The sequence below is a fragment of the Ailuropoda melanoleuca genome, chromosome 15, assembly GCF_002007445.2.
Source record: "Ailuropoda melanoleuca isolate Jingjing chromosome 15, ASM200744v2, whole genome shotgun sequence".
Taxonomy (NCBI): Eukaryota; Metazoa; Chordata; class Mammalia; order Carnivora; family Ursidae; genus Ailuropoda; species Ailuropoda melanoleuca.
Genome location: NC_048232.1, coordinates 49,649,522 through 49,672,592, shown reverse-complemented (window position 1 = coordinate 49,672,592; position 23,071 = coordinate 49,649,522). Strand labels below are relative to the sequence as shown.

Below are 23,071 nucleotides of genomic sequence, written 5' to 3'. Positions count from 1 at the left end.
TTTTTTAACTTTCTTCTACTTCTTTAATTACATTTACCTTACTTTTTTTTTTTTATCATTTGGGCTTCAGCCCCATCTTAATTTTATAACTTTCCATTCCAAAGCTTTCATCTCTATTTCACTTGCCCTTAGACTTTTGAGAATTATAAATATTTATTTTATTATATTTTTTATCAACTAATCTTAATTTGGATTATTTGGCTCTAGTCTTGACTCCTTTTTGTCTCACTGCTTTCAGTTTTTCTATATCCCATTTCAAATACAATTTTAAAATGGATATCATTTCTCTCATAATCTATTTTTATTTGTTAATTTGCATATTTTTAATTTAATTGATAGATTAAAGCATTATCTGACCATCTAACCTGTCTTTTTTTTGGAGCTTTACTCCATTTGTTCTCACTTCCCTTTTTCTTTCCCTTCCTCTCCTTCAACCCACTGCTTCCCTCAATGCTCTTATCCCACTTCCACTTTGCCGCTTTTATTTGTGGCGACTAGAAAGTTGGAAGTCAGAGAAATACGAACAGTGGAGAGAGTTTGCTTTATGAACATGGAAGGATAGCTGTCTCTTCCTACCAGTTTTCCCTGCATCCGCCTCAGACTTGTTAAGAATGGTCTCCCCAGAACCCCATTACAGACGATTTGATGAATTCAGTTAATTCTATTAGGAGAACAGGCCTTATTTTGTAGTTGGAATACTTGATTTACTGGAACAGTGTTGCTTATTAATCCCTCACCATCTAGTCCTTAGATGAGGAATTTAGGGGGAACTATGCCAGCTCCATGCCCAGGAGAAGTTCAGCCCTGGAGGGGATTCTCTAGGTAGGTCCTCTCCAGGCCTGATCCTGGTGAGGTGCTAACAATAAATACTAGTAGGATGTTCCAAAGTGGAGAATCCACAGCTAGTGCTTTGGTATCACTTTTTTATTTTTTTAAAGATTTTATTTATTTATTTGACAGAGACAGAGACAGCCAGCGAGAGAGGGAACACAAGCAGGGGGAGTGGGAGAGGAAGAAGCAGGCTCATAGCAGAGGAGCCTGATGTGGGGCTCGATCCCACAATGGGGATCACACCCTGAGCTGAAGGCAGACGCCCAACCGCTGTGCCACCCAGGCGCCCCTGGTATCACTTTAAACCAGCTTGCACTCATCATTCTACCAGGGATGATTCCCTTCCCTTCTTGCCAGGTTGAAAGGAGGATCTTCCTGGGTTCTGACTAGTCTCACTCTCTTCCTTGTCCTGAGGGCTAGTAGAAGCTAGAGAGTATGGGCTGAAAGCAGTCTCACAAACAGAGTTTTAACTAAAAGAAGACGACTCATTCCTTTGCTTCAGAATTAGTTTAAGTTTTAAATCCCGTACCTGATAATTGACGTCCGCTTAGAGGAATGGATTTCTATGAGGTAGTAGAAAACCCCTCACTATCTGCTCCTAGGACATGGGTCTCTCCACCATTCTAGGAAAAGTCCTTGCACCAGGGATTTAGGCTGAGTCAGTAGGATCTTTTGCCCATCACTCCAGAGGAGAGTTAGATGGCACTCTGGGAGATCTAAAGGACATCCTGACTATATACTCACACCCCATCCTCCCTCCTCAAATCTATCATTGGGTTCCTTTGTAGGCTTCTATTCTCCTTTTCTCAGTGAGATCTGCTTTACTCCACACTCATTGGATAGTCTAATTCCCTTCCCACCCGGGTTCAAGAAGAGAAGCACTCTTATGGTATAGACCTTCAGGTTCTCACTGTCTGGCGATTCTTAAGAAACTTTCGTTGAAAATCCTCCTTTGACAAGCTCATCAGCTAGCCCCATTCCGACACCAGTGATCTGGAACTGCAGAACCAATTGAATTTCCTCAACCTTAAAATGTGGATAATAAGATCTACCTCTTAAGGGTTCTTCTAAGGACTGCATAATATATTTATACAAAGCAGCCGATGTGTATATATACCAGTGTCTGGCATATATGAGAGGTGGTTAATAAAAGTTAGCTATTTTTATTATTGGATTTATCTCCTTTCCTTTTAGAAATAGATCTGATTCATCAAATCCATAGATCTATAGTTTCTGGCACAGAAAAATATATTCAACACAATCTAGAAATCTTTTCAGGAGGCCAAGCCCTGTCTCATACTGAAAATAATTTGTTGGGTTAGTCCTGCATTTTATTTTTTAAAAAATTGAGTTTTAATCCCATTTTGAGCAAGTAGGAATTACCCTTACTTCCCACTGCTCAAGTCTATACTGGTATAGTGTATCCATTGGCTGAGACAGTCTAAATGTTATGGTAAGACTTGGGTTATAAACACAAAGGCCCTAGAGCAGTTTCCATGAGAGAAGTGAGTTAATCCTTGTATTCTGGGCACATTTATAAATGCAAAATTAACCCACCAACATGATTTACTCCATTAGATACCCTCAGTTTCTTCCTCAACCTAAAATCAGATTGATCGTTACAAAAATCTACAATTTTAGTTTAACAGAATTTTATTTTAATAAGGAAGTAGACATTTAGTGTTTTAGGGTATGGATTAGAAGCGTGCTTTTAGAGAACAAATTGTAGGGAAGCCCATTACCACTTAACCCTGCTGCAAGTCTAAAACCAGCCTAGGTCAATTTGAGCAGAGTAGGACTGGGACAAAGGTTCATTTCTAGAAGACTGAAATGGCTTTAGAAACTATGGTTATTATTATTTTTTATTATTTATAGTAAACTTTATTTTTAGTGTATTTCATTTGACATAATTTCAAAGTAGGTCAGTACTCTAAGATGAGCCAAAAAACAGAAATCCTAAAGTTCATAAAAGATGTTTTTCATACTCCTCTGTGTAGGGCATGGGTTTTCAGGGCCCCCAATGTTGATACCTAACATTTCACCCCTTGAGACTTTACCTATAGACACAGAAAGAAGTGATAACATCAACATACAAGAATCAAACATTATAAGAGTGTAATAAAAAGCTCTTGGGTTACATACTACCCATCTTTTTAAGGTTATAATGATAATGACTGATTTCTTCTCCTGGAAAGTTCAATGTCATTTTGTTTTGTTTTGTTTTGTTTTTTTGTTTTAACTAAAATGTCAGAATTGTTTTTCTTAATATAGTAAAAATAATGGAAGTTTTTAAATTCTTCATGAGTCCAAGCTGGGACATGAGTATTACTGATGGAGTCTATTCAACCTACTGATTCCAAGTTTGGTGATCATTAGTCAACTGGCATCCGTGATTAAACCTGTAGGAGTAAATTTTCCAGAGTGATAGAATCTCATTCCCATAATGCCAGCTAAGGTTCCAGATGTATCAAGGAAAACCCAAAAGTTCCACAGATCCTGAGATAGCTGATAAGCACTGAGGCCTGCCAAACTACCGAAAAGAAGCCCAGCAACCAATGACAGGACACCACCTGCTTTTGTATAGCCAGTGATCCCATCAGAAGCAACCAGAACTGCATAGCCAAAGCCAATTCAATATAAAGGCACTAGTGGGCCAGAGTCCTTCTGCATTGTTCTTTTTCACTATGACCAGACAGAAGAGTATACCAGGCCTGCACTGAACTGCTTTCCCATAGGTCTGCACTGGTCGACAAGGGTGCACCTAGACTTATGGTTATTAATTAATTTGGTTATTACAATGGCAACAATAGCGACATCTATTGAGAACTTACTCAGCACCACTTCATTTGCTTCCTGGTTAGCTAAGCTGACAGTTTTAGAATTGTGAATTCAGGAGATTGTGGAAAGTGATTCTATGTTATCAAACATTATCTGAGCACAGTGGAAAAAACAGATTCAGAAATCCAGTTCCATGTACTGAGCTGACCAAGTGTTTGGGAAGTCTCAAGCAGATGCACTTTTGCTAAGGGGGGTTAGGCCACTTAAAAAATGGACTTTTAAAGACAAGGCCCTGATTCACACATGTAGGATCACTGATTTATACAAGTATGACACCTGATTCAGTGGGGAAGGAATAAACTTCTCAGTAAATAGTCTGGTCAACTAAACATTCATGTGGAAATTATTAATGTGGACCCCCACCTCACACCGTATAAAAAAGTCACTTATAGTCGGTTGTAGATCTAGATATGAAAGGTAAAACACTAATGATCTTAGAAGAAAACATAGAATGTCATCATATCCTTGGGGAAAACTAACACTTAACAAACAGGACACAAAAATGTTAACCATAAAAGAAAAAAATGGATTAATTTGGTTTTAATAAAATTGTGAACTTTTGGTTCATTAGAAGACACCATTAAGAGAATGAAAAGGCAGGTCACATAGTGTGAGGAAATATTTGCTATACTTATATCCTGGAATGACTAGTAAATAACTACTGAAAGGCAGATAATCCAATAGAAAAATGGGCAAAAGATTTGAAAAGATGTTCACAAAAGAAAATAATCAAATGTTCAATAGAAATAAGAGAAGACATTAGAGAAATGCAAATTACACTGTGATGAAATATATCCCCACCCGAATTGCAAAAGAGATAAGAAATATTTAGTGTTGGAGAAGCTGTGGAGAAATTGGAATTCTCAAAGTATAAACTGGTACAAGTATGTGGCAAACTATTTGGCAGAATCGACCAAAAGTTGAACATACACATACTCTATAACTCAGCAATTCTACTCATAGGTAAAAACCCAACAAAAATGCATGCATATCACCAAAAACATGCTCAATGATATTCACAACAACACTATCTGTAATAGCCAAAAGTTGGAAACAGCCCAAATGCCTGTCAATAGTACGATGGATGAACAAATTGTGGCATATTCATAAAATGTAATGCTACCTGAGAATGAACTCTTTACAACTACCTGGCGCAACAGGGGGGATTCTCATAAGTTTACTATTGAGTGAAAGAAGCCCAACACACACAAAAAGCACATACTGGATGATTACATTTACGTAAAGTTCCAAAACAGGCAAAACTTAATCTAGTGTGAGAAATATGCATAATGGTTGCCTTTGGGAGAAGAGTAATAACGAGAAGGGGCTTCTAGGGCGTTGGTAAAATACTGTTTTTTGGCTCAGGTGCTGTTTGCATGGGTATGTTTATTTTGTAAAAACTCATCAAGCTTGGGCACCTGGCTGGCTCAGTCAGAAAAGCAAGGAACTCTTGATCTTGGGTTGTGAGTTCAAGCCCCATGTTGGGGGCAAAACAAAAAAACAAAAACAAAACAAACAAACAGCCCCCCCCAACCCTCAACTCATCAAGCTGTACACTTGAATCATGTGTGAACTTTCGTGTATATACGCTGCACTGCAATAAAACTTTACTACGAAAAGGCAAGGGCCAGTGAGTTTGGTCGGGGTGAGTGGTTGTCCTGTGAGCTCAGGCATGAAGAGAAACAAAATGATTACAGACATACACATTCAAAGCAAAACGCAAGATATGCACTAAGCATCAGTAAAGGTTATCACTGGATAATTGGATCAAGGGTACTTTTTCCCCCCTGTTTTCCAGCCCTTTCCAAATCTTTTTAAGGAGTCCGTATTCGTTTTGCCACTGAGGGAGAAGCAAAATCCTGGAAGACCCTTAAGGCATTGGATCAAACTGCTGATAGTGAGCTCTTCCTTGTTGCAAGAAGTGTGGATTTCATTCAAGACCTCTGTGTGCCTTCCAGGACTGTTGGGTAAGATGGTTTTGAGTTAACGATATTTGGAAATACAGATATAACTGTAAATATAACTATATTTGGAAACTGGAGAGTTATAAGAAATAAATAGATATTAACCTTCAAGGAAGGAGTGTGGGAAAATCAGGAAAGGCTTCCTGATGACATTTGATCTGGGGGTCAGGAAGGAGAGGGAATTTGTGAAGCATAGTGCGAGAAGGGGGTTAAAGGACAGGAGGGTCATTGTAGACCAAGGAGACAGCACAGGTAAGGCATGGAAAACAATGACGTGTTTATGGATCAGGAACGAGTTTGGCATCATTGGGGAAGAATGAAGGGATAGGACACTGGAAGGGAATCGAAGCCCCCAACACTTCTGACTTTGTACTCGTGCCATATATTCTGTTTGTAGATATAGTTGTAACACGTGCAAAGCACGGTTCATTGCATCAGACCATGGAAATGTATAATACAAGTCCTAAATTTTTTAATTGCTTTCTAAAAACATGTTTTATAGCATATTTATAGCTTAATAACAAAAATAAGTGTTCCTGCATTAGCATTTATACTGGAAGCCCTGAAGTAATCAGCTGGAAAGAAACCAGTCTTTACAGAATATTCTTGAACTTTAAATTATTTAAGTTGATGAAAATCCAAGCATGGATATAACAGGTGTTATGCCAAGTACAGAGGATTCTCAAAAGCTCTTTCCCTAGAGTTATGGAATAACTTGGTACCAACATCAGCATCTTCACATGAAATGAATTTTTAAGGAGATGATGTTACATTTGGGTATATTGATATTATAGGGATGCCTATTATTATTATGAAAAGCTGCAGACACAATGTCTGTGGCCTGTCATAGAACAGCTCCCCAGTTTGCCAAAGAACCACTTAAAAATGCATAACTGTTCTTCATGCTAATGGAACAGACCTCTTTAGTGATTTCCAAAGAGAAGAGAGAAGGGACAGAGAGACAGTGGCTCTTCTGCCACTTCCCATGGTCCCACAGCAACATAACCAAATTAAGTAAAGGCACTTTGCTCTCTGGGCAACACTAAGCCAGAAGGGAAGATTCAAACCACCACCACTCTTTCTTCTTGCTTTTAAATTACACCAGAAAAGCAGAGGCAAGGAGGTGTGCATTCAAATGCACCAGCTTGTGATTGGCTCAGGGGGTGAATTCAGCAGTATCGGCAGTGGCTGTGTCCAGCTGGTGACCACATTCCCCTAACTGACCACTGGCAGCTGTGAATACGTAGGCGACGTCAAGATGTCGTGCAACAGGCAGTCTCTGCTTTCAGATTTCCTTCCTGCCAGGAAGTCACAGAATGAAACACCTTGGGGCACACTCCTGACTGTTATAAGTGCTATAAATTGAACGGCACAATATTTTGTTGCTGTCACTGGTTCCGACACTAGCAGAAATGGCTGAGTAATCAGACAAGAGGCTTTGGAAAAAGAAAATGGAAGGGAATTAATCTTGTGCAGCTGCTCTGTGCCGGGCATAAACTAGGAGTCTTCACATGTGCTATGGAGGCAGCATGGGGTTGGTTACGATTCTGTGATTACCACTTGCTGGCTGTGTGAACTCGGACGGGCTCCTTAACCTCTGTGGACCTCAGTTTCCTCATGTCCTCCTCCTAAGTCTGTGTGGGAAGGACAAGAGAATCCATGTTCATATGGCACACAGTACATGCTCTGACAAAGTAGGTATTTTTAGTTGTTATTTTTACTATCTTTATTTAATCCTCAAACCAGCAGCATGGCCCACTTTACAGATACAAACACTAAGGCTCAGAGAGGTAAAAGGTTTACCTGGGGAATATAACTTTGCTACTATGATTCTAGCCCAATCTCATATCAGAATTCATGCTCCTTACCCCTCTAGATGACACTGCCTTTATTAGTCAGCCTTGAATAAATGCATTACAGAAATGAGAAGCAGCAAAAATGGGCTTCTTTGCAAATATCCAGGAACCAAAAGATGGTATGGTGTATTAGGGTTCTCCAGAGGAAAAGAACCAAGAACCAAATACAACCAAGAGGATGTGTATATATATATATGTCTACACACACACACACGGATCTATCTATCTGCATCTATCTTTTGAGAGAGAGAGAGAGATTTTAGGAAATTGGCTCACACACTGATAGAGGTTGACAGGTCTGAAATCTGCAAGGAAGGCTGTAGGCTGGCAGGCTGGAGACTGGAGCAGAGTTGATGTTGTGGCTATGAATCTGAGGGCAGTCTGGAGGCAAAATTCCTTCTCTCTTGGGCCACCTTGATCTTTTTCTCTTAAGGTCTTCAACTGATTGGATGAGGCCCACCCACAGTATGGAGGGTTATCTGCTTTACTGGAAGTTTTTTGGTTTTAATATTAATCTCACCCCCCAAAATACCTGCATGTTGAAATCTAGAGTGATATTTAACCAGATATTTTATGTCCCATGTTGGGACATAAAATTAACCATGACCGGTGGGGAGCAGTGATCTGTGGCAAATATGAACCCCAGAGCCAAAATATTGGAGCTGAAGTACTATCCTTAACTGACTTCAGCAATCACACTGCTTAGGTTAGGTTTTGTTCATAATTTTTTAAAACCCATATACCTTTTAGGCAGTTTGACTAGTCAGAAGAACAAAGATTATTAAAACAAAATAAAATCATAGTGAAAAATGTAGCCTGTGGGTTCTTAGCGGCAAAGACAAAAACAGCTTCAGGAAGTGAGGTCCTTTTGCCTGACTATTCTACCTAATCCAAGCTCGAGGATGAGCCATTATTTTAAAAATAAAGAAAAAGCTTTGTATGTTTCCCTTCCAGTCCCTGTCACTGTGGAACTTACTCATAGCAAGAACAGAGTTATTTAAAACAGTTGTTGGGATATTTTTTGGAAGGTGGAAATTAGTTCATTTTCTAGACAAAATTGGAAAACCCTTTTATTATAATCATTCAAAAGTATCCATTTCCCCAGGTGGCATCCGCAATAGAATAAATTTGCTGTCTTTCACCTGTGAAAATGGTTCCCCAGAACCTCAATCAGGATCATGCCTCCCTGCCCAGGCTCGTCTCCTGATTTTAAGGTGTTGGAAAACAGAGAGGTTTGTTCCCCCACCAGCCCTCACCCACCAGACCTGGTGTTTGGAGAAAGCTGCGTTGGACCAAGAAAGTGATCTTTAGCGAAGGAATCCAGCTGAGAGAACTGCCTATGACACAGCCTGCTGGTTGGTCCCCTTTCTTCTTAGTAACAGGACCCCAATTTTATTTAGGGTGGTAAAGTGCCCAGACAAAGGACATCACTTGCTAGTCAAAAGATGAGCCCTGCTCTATTTCCCCTTGCTCCTGGAACATAGATGTAATTGTTGGCATCCTAGCCATCATATTGTGTTAGGAGGTAACCTTGAGGTTAGTGGTCACACACAATGAGACTTCTTCATAAAGTTTCTTCATAAAGTCACACTACATGCTGTGATTTCCTACCTTCCAAGTTCTTTTTTATCAGAGAAGAAACCTTTGTGTTTTAAATCACTACAGTAGTCAGATCTTTTTTTTTTTCTTGCAATAGTTTTGCCCATACTAAATTATTAGCCCAGGAAGTGATCAAACACTAAGCTTCCTTTACATGCTTCATTGAAGGGTAAGAGACCACAGGATCAATATAATTTTTTTAAAGATTTTATTTTTAAGTAATCTCTACACCCAACATGGGGCTTAAATTTACAACCCCGAGATCAAGAGTCATTTGCTCTGCTGACTGAGCCAGCCAGGCTCCCTAGAATCCATATGATTATAAAATCCATTGAGATTTGATATGTAGGACAATTTAAATAACCCCAAAAAAGAAATTTGGTAGTCCTTATTACCTATAGCCATAACATAAAGAATCTGTTAGACCTGGGAAAGTACTTTAGAAATCCCAATCTCACTTTCTACCCCACCATTCATTTCACAGATGAGGAAACAGAGGCCCAAAGTTTAATCCAGCGAAGATTCTCAGGAACGGGCCAGAACCTGAACACAAATCTCCCAATAATTACCTCATGGTTATTTTCTGCCCTTGATCTACAAGTGGAGGCATCTTCTGACATAATATGGACATTTTACGTAATAGTGAAAGAAACTAGAAACCGTTGCACACACCAGAGTAGGGTTCATCTGGACACCATTTTGTCTCCTTCGCAACGTAGCTTTGCCCAATTTACGGTTAGAATAATCTGATTTCACACCACAGTGATCATTCCACATTTGAGTAACACAGAACGTCCTCACCCGGTGTCTAAAGCCCTTTGATGCCCCACTTTTGTCTTTTAGTGCCAATTCTTGTTAGCTGGAGACAAATTATCTACAGGCCCAGCAAAGAAAGGGGCCCATTTGGCAACTATTCATCCTTGTCAGATTTGAAGCCATTCCACGAAGGCATTTTAATTAGGCGGTGGGAGAGCTGCCACATTTAGAAGCAGCTCCTAAATGGGAAGCAGAGAATTCCAAGACCAACTGAGTTCTTGGTGCTTGTGCTGTTTACCATTTAAAAGACAGCCCCAGTGATTCTTCTCCAGCCCTCCTTTCGTACTCCAGGCTTTGTAAGATTCGGAACGGTTCAGTGATTTCTTGAGGCTCATTCCTTAGCCGTTCTCGTTGTGCTTCTGACTGCATGGTTTTCAGACAGAACACGGGTCCTTTGATCATGCTTTAATGAACTCAAGCTATGCACCGTATAAATGGTGATTGTTTTGATTATTATCTTCAGTTTTTCCACAAGTGCTAAGGGACGACACATTTTAATGGGGGCCTTTACAATCCGTGCATCTGAAATGGTTTTTGTTCACTCAAAGCAATAAACCAAAAATCCACAACGTCCTGTGTTAGTTAACTGCTTGCTTACAAAAAGTGGACCAAGTAGCTCAGTGTTAAGCATCGTTGTCTCTGTTTCACAGCGTGGAAGCTGTAGGAGAGAAAGATTAAGTCGGCCAGCTCGTGAAAGGCAGGGTAAGGCCTCAAAGCCAGCACCCAGATCATATTGTAGCAGTTGTTCAAATGAGAAATCACAATTTTCATCTCCTGATCGATGTCAAACATATTGGCAGTATTTCTAGAAGCTCGTGAGTGAGCATTTATCGAAAGGAAGTTTCCCGGCTTAGATAAAAGAAATGGAACATGGCCATGTGATAGAATAGAGAACTCTGGACCCAAAACTAGGACTTGATTTCTGTCCTGAGGTCTGCACCTGACAACTGCCGTGACCTTGAGCAAGAAACCCCATGTCCCTGGGCTTCCAGTTCCTTACCCACAGAATGAAGTCTCAGCATCAATAATCTTTTATTAAAAGAAATATTTTGCAATGGGGTGCCTGGGTGGCTCAGTCATTAACCGTCTGCCTTCGGCTCAGGGCGTAATCCTGGTGTTCTGGGATCGAGCCCTGCATCAGGCTCCTTGCTGGGAGCCTGCTTCTCCCTCTCCCACTCCCCTTGCTTGTGTTCCCTTTCTCGCTGGCTGTCTGTCTGTCTGTCAAATAAATAAATAAAATCTTTTTAAAAAATTTAAAAAAATAAAATAAAAAATAAAAGAAATATTTTGCAAATCCCAATGTACAAAACAGGTAAGAGCAGAGTGCTCTGGTGGAGGACGGGCCCCTGGTGCTTAACGCTCTTGGTCAGGCTCTTCCCCCGTGAATCAATAGCTCACAAGGGCCCCTTTCTAAGCCTAGGAAATTGATCTATGTAACTATAAATTCCCTTCCAATACTGTATTTTTTAAATTTTATTTAAATTCAGTTAATTAACATACAGCGTATTATTCGTTTCAGAGGTTCCAATACTATGTTTTAATGTTTATTTCCTCTCTACTAGGCTTTTCTGAAACTAGAGGAAAACAGGTAATATGGAAAATTCAGGCAGCGTTGTTATTTGCCTATCACTTAAACCTTGCTTTGTTTCAAAAGACACCATGCAAAGCCAAGTCTCGTTGCATGTCAGAAGGGAAATATTTCTTCAGTGCCGATCTGGGGGCCTTGACCAAGAGTATTGACAGCCGGCAGCTAATGTCTGTTTTCACTTCTGTGGCTTCTGGCGAGAGAGAACTTCATGAACAGGCCATTTGGGGAAGAGGGTGTTATCACCTAAGAGGGTGAGATTGGGATGGGGATGAAGAGAAGATCCCTAGTACAACCTGATTCTCCCTCATTATCAACAGGGGACCTAAAAAAGTGGGGCAAATAGCAGTGCTGTCCAGGCTAGGAGAATTACCACCTTCCTCAGACTGAAGTTTCTCCAACGTCATCGCATAGAGTGTGAGCCCACTTTGCAGTAGTTCCTGGAGTTTTTGTCTCACTGTCTGTCTCTCATCCAGGGACCAAGTCATGACTAAATGCCCTTTCAGTCACCAAGTATGCCCCCTCGCTAAATCACATACACACTTTTTTTTTTTTTTTCCCAGTGAGGCCACATTTTTTGGCTCTCATCAGACAATAGTGTTATTACTGTTTCCTTCTGTTTCTGTCACCTTTTAGTCCACGGAGGCCTCGTAGAAGGAAAAGCTCACCTGACTACGTTGAAAAGCCGATTCTGACAGAGCACGGGCAGGCTTTCCTCACCACACACACCACCCATCTCACCACCCTTCTGTCCAGCCGCAGCTGCTGTGTGTGCCAACTAGCTCTGCGGGTAATTTGAAAGCTAAAGCGGTGAAAGAAAAGTAGGGATTTGTTGCAGAATGGGATTTTTTTTTCCAGACTTGCCCGACTCACAACTCCATCAGCACAAAAGGCTAAAATAAAATATCAACTACAGCCATTTAACCGTGGCAGCTTCTATTTTTAAAATGTTAAGCTTTTTACAAACTAGGCACTTGTGCTGTATTGCAAAGAGGGTCACAATTTTCCCATCTCTGTAGCCATACCCCTTTACAATGTGAATTTGAAGTTTCTTCCATCAAGAGTAGGTTCCATTTCACAACACCTTGAATCTGGACTTGGCCACGTGACTTGACTTAGACAATGAGACTAGCGAATATGAAGCCAGCAGAGACTTGCACTGTAGGCCTGGTTGTCCTTTCCTGTGGTTAGAACGCTGAGCTCACCGTGGAGAGGAATCTAAGCTGGCCTGCTGCAGAATGAAGGGCACAAGGAAATGTGAGGTATCCTAGCCAGCCAAGCCCCATTTATCAACCTGCCAATTGCCGGAGATACGAGTGAGGTCGTCTTAGACCAGCCAGCCTCCAGTTAAACTGCCAGCTGACCACAGACAATATAAGTAAGCCCAGCAAAGGACAGCAAAACCAGCCGAGAGAAGAACCACAGCCCATAGGATTATGAGCTAAATAAATGCCACTGACCGCTTCCCCACCCCGGTGCCCCATGCAAGTGTGGACAGAACTAACAAACTCTTGTTCAAAAAGAATCCAGGGCTCCTTGGATGACATAGGAAGGACAAAGCATTACTGCTAATACAGTTAGAAACAGCATCAATGGTTTCTGCGTTAATATGCAGCAGGAGGGAAGCGTGTTTAGGAAAGGGGTGTGTTGGTTCTGCAGCCGGGGATAGAAACTTGAGAAAGCCGTGGGTGGGTTCAGGAAGTATGGGGAGTGGTATGAGTGTGTGAATTTCAAACATGTTCCTATTTTTACTGTTGGCTAGGCAATGTCTATATTTTAGTCTGTTCAAAGAATACACCTTCTCAGGAAATGGTGAGGATAACAAACATCGGTGTAGCATTTGCAACCCAAATTGCAAACTTCCCAAAGATTTAACTTTTCCAGCAGCCTGTCTGTTAATACTTCATAGTGTATAGCCGGCAAACTATGTGATGTAATAGTTTTGCTGAGACCAAAATATTTTACTTATTTGAAAAGATTTCCCAAGTAAGAAAAGTTTAGAAAATAAGTTGATATTTTTATACATCTTCATAACTCAAAAACTATGGTTTTTAAAAAATTTTTAGTTTTAATTTTTTAAAGATTTTATTTATTTATTTGAGAGAGAGAGAGAGAGAGAGAGAGCACAAGCAGGGGGAGCAGCAGGCAGAGGGAGAGGAAGAAGCAGGCTCCCCGGTAAGCAGGAAGCCTGATGCGGGGCTCGATCCCAGGACCCTGGGATCATGACCTAAGCCAAAGGCAGATGCTTCACCAGCTGAGCCACCCAGGCATCCCTATGGTTTTTTTTAAAGAACAAAATAGTTATGTTTTTCTCCCCAAATCCGATTTCATTTTTAAATGTCCCTTTAGTGTGTACCAGTAGGACCAAACTCTTTGATCATCAGAGTTCCTAAAGCCTTTTCCAACATATAAAAACCTTGGCCTCACTCACAGATGTTCTGAACCGATGAAACCTAGGATTCTATATTTTGAAAAAAGTGACTCCCTAGATAAGCCAGGAATCACTATGAGAAAATGCAATTAATGGATGTAATCATTTGACTTCTCTATAGTCATCATAAAGAGATGCATCTCGAAATAACTTTTTTTTGTGTTGCAATCTTACATGAGTGTCTAGTCACTTTAGCAACTGGACTGTTTCTGAAGCAAAAACACCACTGTCTTTGCTGAAAAAGAAGAATCACTATCTGTTGCAGAAGGAGTTGTTTGGAGCAAATGGGTTTTGTACTTACTTGTACCCTGTATCAGACACAGTCATTTGAGCTCACACACAGATCAATTCTTACCTGCAAATCTAGCTACTAATGCTGCTCGTCGACACTAATATGCTCCTGGCCTTTCCCCACCTGGCTCTTTTCCCAAGGGAAGGGAATGACTTCAACTGATTGAGATTTTTGTTGGGGAAACTGGGGCTGCTGAGCCCCACCCCTTCTTGCATCTTCCCCTTGAAAGAAAGTTTCCTGGGGCTGACTCATTTATTATTCCTCTGTGCTCCTGGGTCTCACCTGCCTAGTGTGTCCTGTGGTGTAAATCTACTTTATCCTGGAATTCGGTATTATAAACCACTTGACTGAAGATAAAAGCCATATGGTTCTTTATAGTTTTTAGCAGACCTAATGGAAATATTTTGGCCTCTACCAGATCCAGGCAAGGGAAAGAGTATGAGGTATGGGACCCTCTTCAAATATGAGCAACATGTCCCTGTGAAATCATTATTTTTATTATTTCCTGTTTAGAAATGAATAAATTAAGATTCCATAGACCACTTGAGCCATAAGAGCTAGCCCTGAGTCTTGCACACAGTTGTGCTGACACTAGATTAAATACTTGAAAAAAAGGCTTCCATGTGGACTTTAGTTAGTAATGTATCAATATTGGTTCATTAATTGTAATAAATGTACCAAACTAATGTTAGATGTTAATAATAGAAGAAACTGGGTATTGGGTATATGAAAGCTCTCTGTACTATGTTCAGAGTTTTTCTGAAAATCAAAAAACTGCTCTAAAAATGAAAGTCTAGGGGCACCTGGGTGGCACAGCAGTTAAGCCTCTGCCTTCGGCTCAGGGCGTGATTCCTGGTGTTGTGGGATCGAGCCCCACATCAGGCTCCTCTGCTGTGAGTCTGCTTCTTCCTCTCACACTCCCCCTGCTTGTGTTCCCTCTCTCACTGGCTGTCTCTCTCTCTGTTGAATAAATAAATAAAATATTAAAAAAAAAAATAAAAAAAAATAAAAAAAAAATAAAAATGAAAGTCTATTTTTAAAAAGATCATGTATGAAATGAATGGCATCATAAGAAAGGATACTGTCTTGGGGCGCCTGGGTGGTTTGGTCATTAAGCGTCTGTCTTCGGCTCAGGTCGTGATCCCAGGGTCCTGGGATCGAGCCCTGCATTGGGCTCCCTGCTCAGCGGGAAGCCTGCTTCTCCCTCTCCTACTCCCCCTGCTTGTGTTCCCTCTCTTGCTGTGTCTCTCTCTGTCAAATAAATAAAATCTTTAAAAAAAAAAAAAAGGATACTGTCTCTGAATTTTTTCTCGGTGCTAAATAAAAATAATACACCTTCTAGTTTGAGTTTATCTGCATTGCCTCACTTCTAGATCTGGCAGAATACTGGAGTTAAGAAGGTTCTAGAAGCAGACCTTGTTTTGAATCACAACTTTCTGACTTGCTGCCGGTTACTGAATGTCTCTGAACTTCAGCTTCCTTACCTGTAAAAAGGGACAAATACCTGACTACTGAGTTGGCTGAATGAATTAAATAATATTATAATGGCAATTATAATAGTGCCCCAAATAATACAAGTGCCTAGAACAGTGCTTGGCGCAGAGTAAGCACCCCATCCTATATCCACCCACCCTCATTCTGATTCAGGGGGCCTGGGGTAGAGCCAAGAATCTGCTTTTTTTTTTTTTTTTAAGAAAAATTATATTTGTATTAGTTAACATCTGACTCACCTCCATAATGCTTTTCTTCTACAAAGTGACTAGATATTTTTTGCCTTTTACATGACAATTACTCTGTAATATCATTTTATATAGAAAGAAGAAAAAGTTTATTTCCAATTTTCCTTTAGCAACACTGTTAAGGTTTGATTTTACTATTTAGGAAAATACATTTCATCATACCAAATTATTAATAGTTTTTACTGAAAATTTTTTAGAATTGCTATCAAATTTGGAAAAAGCTCTAACAATTTTGTATCAGCTGTGATCTCTTTGATGTCAAGTCTTTGCCAAGAGTCTGTTTTTTAAATGCTCCCCAGGTGATTCTGACAGTTTGGGACCCATGAGTGAAGCCTTACCTTACCTGCAGGTGCAGAACTTCACCTGACTTCCTGGACTATCAAATGTAAGCTCACTGACTGGCTTTCAAAACTCAATCTCCCCTTCCTTTTCTCCCAAGTTCCTCTGTGAGGTCCTCATCTGGCACCATTCGCATTACAAACCAGGAATGCTGGCCAGAGCTCAAGGAAAGATCCTATCAGCTCAGGTTACTTCCTTATTCACTTCTCCCTGTTCTTTTGAACTCTGATTTCTGAACAATTCTTTCCACAGTACTGGAATCACATCCTTGCAGCATATACTATGACCATTCAAGGTCATAATATCCATAATATGCATGGTCCTAGCTAATGCATAGAGAGCTATGCTGTCACAGAATAAAATAAGAGACATTCTAAATGCACCAATATTCCCCTGCCTTGAATTCTACCCACATCCCATGGCTTCTCCTGGCTCTAACATGCTTAAGAATCTATCATTTCATAGAAACTTCTGCCATGGTGACTCGCTATCTTTTCTGCATGATAGCTTTCTTACTGCACATTGAATGTATCAGACTCTTGGGAAAATAGATGGATATATGAGGAGTAAAGGTAAGAAGAGGTTAAAAAAAAAAAAGAAATCTATACTTCAAGGGGAGAAAATTCTTTCAACTGCCTCTAAAACTATTCATGCTTCATTTGGAGAGACACTTAAAATATCTTTCTATTAGAATAGCATAAGTAAAAATAAATACAAAGGCAAAACACAAAACAGGAAATGCTAAGAAACCTAGAAAAATATTAATTATAATGATGGATAGAATTGTCTAGGTATTGATGGTATACTGATGTATCTTCTCTTTAAGATTATCATGAAGTAGATGGCTAGGTAAAGCCATTACAAAGTGCCTTTTACAACATTGTGGGTTAAATCCTATTCTTTATGTGCTTTTGGTACATAAAGTCTTTTGCATCCTGTTGTCCTTTTCCTCTAACACCAATGTAATTCAGGGATTTTGTGAATGTCTGTGTTTTGCCTATGTAGCATCCATTTCCCGTTTTTCTTGCTGCAACAGTCTAATTTTTTAAAGATTTTTTATTTTATTTTATTTATTTCTTTGAGAGAGAGAGAGGGAGCACGAGTTGGGGGGTGGGACAGAGGTAGTGGGAGAAGCAGACTCCCCGCTGAGCAGGGAGCCTGATACAGGGCTCCATCCCAGGACCCTGACTGAGATCATGACCTGAACCAAAGGAAGATGCTTAACTGACTGAGCCACCCAGGTGCCCCAACAGTGTCCTAATTTTTTTTATGGGGCCTCCCCCTTCCACACTCCTCACCTCACCATAGTTCCAGGGGTAGGCATATGTCTCAGGCTTAGCTGGTTAGAGTATTCCACTATTCTAGACCATGGGTTGATTTAGTGTTGTATACATGACCTATTCAGGGCCAGTGAAGCTCAAATCCAGGACTTTCATGAGAACCATTAGGAGAAGGTCTCTGTTTCCTCCATAGCAAGTTTGGACAAGCTAAGCTTGACAGTTGCAGTGATCACCACATGAAGAGGGTCAGCCTGATGCCAAATCCAATGATAACAGAGCTGAGAGATGATGAAAGAGAGATTATTGACATTTTTTTAGTTCATGGATTCAATCAGATTGAAGGCCCCTGGTCTTTTCCCTTATTAGGACCAATAAATTTCCTTTTCTACTTAAGCCCATTTAAGTTGGGCTTTCTGTCACTTGCAACCCAAAGAGTTCTGACTAAGAAAGTGTTCAATAATAGTTATTTGTCTATAATATAAAACAATATTTTTAGTAAAAAAAAGTAATTTTTTTGACAGTATGAATATCTAACAAAAGAACTCTTCCAATGTCTCAGAATTGGATCAAAAGAGTATTTTTCATGAACTCATTTAAGGTGATAATAATAATTTCCATTATTGAGCCACCTTGCACCAAACATGTGCTCAGTGCTGAGCTTAGAGTCTCTTATTCCACCCTCACAACACATATTCCACATTTTATGCATGAGGAAACTGAGGCCACGAGCCAGAATTTGGAAGTCTGTTTCAATTCAAAGTCCATGTCCTCAATTACCTCTCCTCTTGGATATTTTCCTATTAGAAACATGCAGCGTTTAGATACAGTTTAATGGTAACCTATTAAAAATTTAATCATTTATTCTAAAACATAAGCAGAAATATTTAAAAGGGTTCCTGTTCCTTGTAAATATTAATATTAATATTGTCAAATAAGTTTGTTCTTCAGCCCTCCCTCACTTCCCATCTGTGGCTATCGTCTTCTCAATATCACCTCACCTTGCTTGGGGACACACGTCCCTCCCTCTCTCCATCAGCTGCTAAGAACCACTCACCCAGGCCTGCTTTAGAGCAGGATATTACAGCACCTGAATTTCAGCTACTACAATTCTTAAATTTCTTTAGATATCCCTACCCCTGGAAAGTTCTCACTGATCATCTTGCCTTATGCGAGTACATACCAGTACTCTGGAACCCTGCTTCCCTCTTTTTTCAAATCCCAAGACTTGGAAGCCTCCCATCTCTTAGGCTGTTCCAAGAAAACAAACATCCCAACATTTAAATATGCAGTGCAGTTTAGACCTCTTGTGTTAATCTTTTTCATTCAGATTAATTCAGGCCTCTTCCAAAAAATTCATGAAGATGTTTTCTTAAACAAAATAACCCTCTAGTAGGTTTCTGCCCTTAGTGATACAGAGATCAAGCAGAAGCTTGAAATTATTTTTTTTACCCTATCTGATTTTATAATTGCAGTTGTTTAAATGTAGGTAATCATCTGAGTTTCCTTTCATTTTTCATAGTACCAGTTGCAATCTAGAACATATAGTAGGAAGTTAATAGCTGGTTGTTAATGGAGTGTCCACTGAATAACCAACTTTCTTTTTTCTCTGATGCCACTGTATAGACTTATATATTTAAAAATTGCTCTCTGAGAGGCACCTGGGTGGCTCAGGCAGTTAAGCATCTGCCTTCCGCTCAGATCATGATCTCAGGGTCCTGGGATCAAGCCCCGTGTGGGGCTCCCTGCTCAATGGGGAGTCTGCTTCTCCTTCTGCCTCTGCCTCTCCCTCTGCTCATGCTCCCTCTCTCTCATATAAATAAATAAAATCTTTTAAAAAAAGATGTTTTTTAAAAAAGAAAATAGATTCTTGAGGTATTGAACTTGGAAAATAGCTACATTGAATTCGGCATTAAAACATATCTGAAGTTCCAAGAGATTTAAGCTTAGTGTTCCAAAGAATACTGAGAACTTGAGTCAATCCAAAAATGGTAAATCTACAAAGACCACAGAATAATCTCAATCCTCTCTTTATAAACCAGTGCAGACCACGCATCTTCGTCTCTACCATGTCAGAATACACAGCTGGATGATGGGTCATGCCTGGGCATCCCTATTTTGTAAAGTTTCTTTGGAAAAGATTCTGATCATCACTAAATTTTCAAATAGCATTTTAAGGGTGCAGAGGGGCATAAAGCAAGACATATGTACAAATACCTTGATTTCTCTATGTAGGAAATGGACATACTTTAGTATATCCTTTCTATCTATTGAGTCGGGCATTCTAAGGAGGAACCAGAATTTGACTACTTAGTGCTTTGGGCTCTGGAGAGGAAAAACATTTTTAGATATCATCATTAATAATTCATAAATGAAAGAACTTTACCAGGTCAAAGGAATTCAATATTTCTGTTTGTAACTTATCTTTAAATTTTGTCAGTGCCTTTAAAATGCATGCCTCCCGTGAATCACTTTGAATGATTTTTTCAAATGATTAATGGCATCTCCATGGTATGAAGATTGATGGCTCCAGCCCCAAGTCACTGCGTTCCTCAGCAGACCTCATTTGAAAGCTTATTATCAGTATGGAATCATACAAATCATATTAATTGTTGACTCAGGGATGTGTATGCTTACATTTCACATCTTTCTGCCCATAATTTAGATGATTTTATCTGAGGGTAAGAGAAAGAAAGAACAATTTTAGCCTACAGCTTCTCCATGATGGTGATGGAAATTCAGGAAGAACAAGGTCATTTTTCTCTGCTGTTGATAGCGAGGTCCCCTGCCTCAGAACCTGAAGAAATGACAAATGAAAGGATCTTCTCCCTCCCTGGGATCTTTACAAACCAGAAATTACATGCCTTTCCTAGAGTGTGATGTTTGTGTAAATGTGATCTTACAATTTCTGAAAGCTATGGTTTCTTGATCTGATAGTGTATTTTGGAAGGTCAGAATCATCTGGGGGAACTTTTTGACATGTGTGGACACACACACACAAACCCACACATACACACACACACACGCACACACACACACAGGTTTAATAGGTTGCCATTAAACCATATCTAAACTCTGCCTGTTTCTAATATGAAAATATCCAAGAGGAGAGGTAATTGAGGACCTGGACTTTGAATTGAAACAGACTTTCAAATTCTGGCTCGTGGCCTCAGTTCCCTCATGCATAAAATGTGGAATATGTGTTGTGAGGGTGCAATGAGAGACTCTAAGCTCAGCACTGAGCACGCGTTTGGTGCAAGGTAGCTCAATAATGGAAATCATTATCACTCCCTAGGCAGAATGCTAAATCACCCTACCTGGATGTCCTTCAGAAAAATAAGGCCAGCAGAACCTTGATAGGATGATGGGCCCACTCTCTGCTCCGTAATGTAATGGGAAAGGCCGTGCATGTGAGGCTGGATTGGTCTCACAGTGTATCCAAATCTTTAGGAGAATATAGAATAACAGGGCTTCACTTGCTTTCCCCGCTTCTCCTCTGCTCTTCTGGGAGACCCCCCAGAAAGAACTGTATTGGCTTTCTGTCCAGTTTATTTGATTAGTAACAAAAATCTCGGCTTCATCAATGGTCATAGGAAAGGAGAAGAGGCTAAGGAGAGAGTATTTTTCATAGGGAGGAAGATGACAATCCCAGGGCCAAGCATTTCCACTATGGCTTTTTGTTACTCTTGGCTGTTGAATCCCAGGGAAGTCAAACCGTTTGGGCAAGTAGCTTAGCCTCATTGTGTCCTAGTTTCCTTCTCTGTAAATGGCAATAAGAATATAGGTAGTGTTATGATGGTGATGATGACGTTGTAGAAAAATTAGTGCAATAAAAACAAGCTGATAATTGCCAGCTGAATTTTTCAGAGTGCTTGCTATGGAGCAAACAGTTCTGAGGAATTGACACATGTGAGCTCATTTAACTCTCACACTATGAAATGAGTGAATACACAAGAGGTACTCAAAACAAGATGGGGCCCATGCAAGCACTCTTGAATTGTTACTTGTGATTCTGAGTAACTACTAAGAAATAATCCTTATGATTAAACCCATTTCCCATTCACATGGGCACCTGTCTCCCCATTTTTCCTCTTACACGCAGTGCTTCCGTGAACATCCCTATGCATGTTTCTTGTGAACACTGGCAAGAGCTTCTGGGTGATAAGAATGGGTGTGGGAGGTGTGTCTACAAATCCATGGCTCTCATGCATCTAGCCTGTTTCCTGCTTTCTTTTTTAAAAAAAATCAGTGGAGACGCCTGGGTGACTCAGCTGGTTGAGCAGCTGCCTTCGGCTCAGGTCATGATCCTAAGGTCCTGGAATCAAGTCCCGCATCAGGCTCCTTGCTCAGTGGGGAGCCTGCTTCTCCCTCTCTCTCTGCTGCTCACCCTGTTTGTGCTCTCTCTCTCTGATTAAAATAAGAATAATAATAATAATTAAAAAATCAGTGGCATATATTTCCTCACCTCTCAAGAGAGGTATCCAAAAATAAAATAAAATAAAATAAAATAAAATAAAATAAAATAAAATAAAATAAAATAAAATAAAATAAATAAAATAAAATAAAATATCACTTTTTTCTCTTTAAACATAGATTTGTAGATAATATTCACCATACAACGTGCCACACTAGACAAAGTCTGCCAGGAGAAGTAAAGACACTTTTTAATTTGCAATTTGAGTTAGAGGGTAAAATTGGCCAAGCAAAAATTACTTTGGGAAGTTCATGAAGGGTAGTTAGTGATTATGTTTCTCTGTCTCCATTTTGTTATTAGCATGAATCTTAGACAAGGCAAAGGAGGACTCAGGTTAGACTTGTTGTGGACAAGAATTTAAGTAAAGAGGGGCATCTGGGTGGCACAGTGGTTGGGCGTCTGCCTTCGGCTCAGGGCGTGATCCCGGCATTATGGGATCGAGCCCCACATCAGGCTCCTCCGCCATGAGCCTGCTTCTTCCTCTCCCACTCCCCCTGCTTGTGTTCCCTCTCTAGCTGGCTGTCTCTATCTCTGTCGAATAAATAAATAAAATATTTTTAAAAAAAAGGAATTTAAGTAAAGAAGAAAAGTATTGGTTGTTGAATTATTTTTATTTTCAGTCTGTTGCTGCTGCATAAATATGGTGTGTCTTTATCTCTCCTATTCATTCTTAGCCTAGGTGATAGATCATGATACTAGAAACACATTTGAAAATATTCAAATGATTAATTCTTTACTAAAGGACAACTAGCTCAAAAATAAAGCCATAATCTTATAATATATTTTCAAAAAGCTAAAAACCTGCACAGGTGTAATTTTTGGCAAAATTACTGTGCCAGTATACAATTGGCACAAAATACTGTTTTAGAATCCATTGGGTAGAATTTATGAGATGCAATGTGTTATTTCATCTTAAATTTCAAGTTACTCTTGCCAGTGTAGAAACCTAAGGAATTTTTGTGTATATAGCAGTAGCATAACAGCTGTATGATACTGATTCTAAACACTATGTAAGAAACAAGTCTATTAG

The 23,071-nt window shown here is 39.8% G+C and overlaps 1 long non-coding RNA gene and 1 pseudogene across 2 annotated transcripts in view; one reads left to right on the top strand and one right to left on the bottom strand.

Annotated features, from left to right (window-relative positions):
- The window catches only part of LOC109489844, a 109,749-nt gene extending 96,308 nt beyond the window's left edge, over positions 1–13,441 (top strand). The window contains exons 4-6 of one of the 2 annotated variants that reach the window (XR_004620810.1): positions 5,468–5,636; positions 8,595–8,844; positions 9,573–10,900. This is a non-coding gene — a long non-coding RNA (uncharacterized LOC109489844). Of the gene's footprint in view, positions 1–5,467; positions 5,637–8,594; positions 8,845–9,572; positions 10,901–12,125 lie in introns of those variants that run through there. The other variant, XR_002142985.2, reaches the window with a different exon arrangement.
- LOC109489843 lies at positions 3,157–3,501 on the bottom strand (annotated as a pseudogene).
- Positions 13,442–23,071: the final 9,630 nt, after the last annotated feature.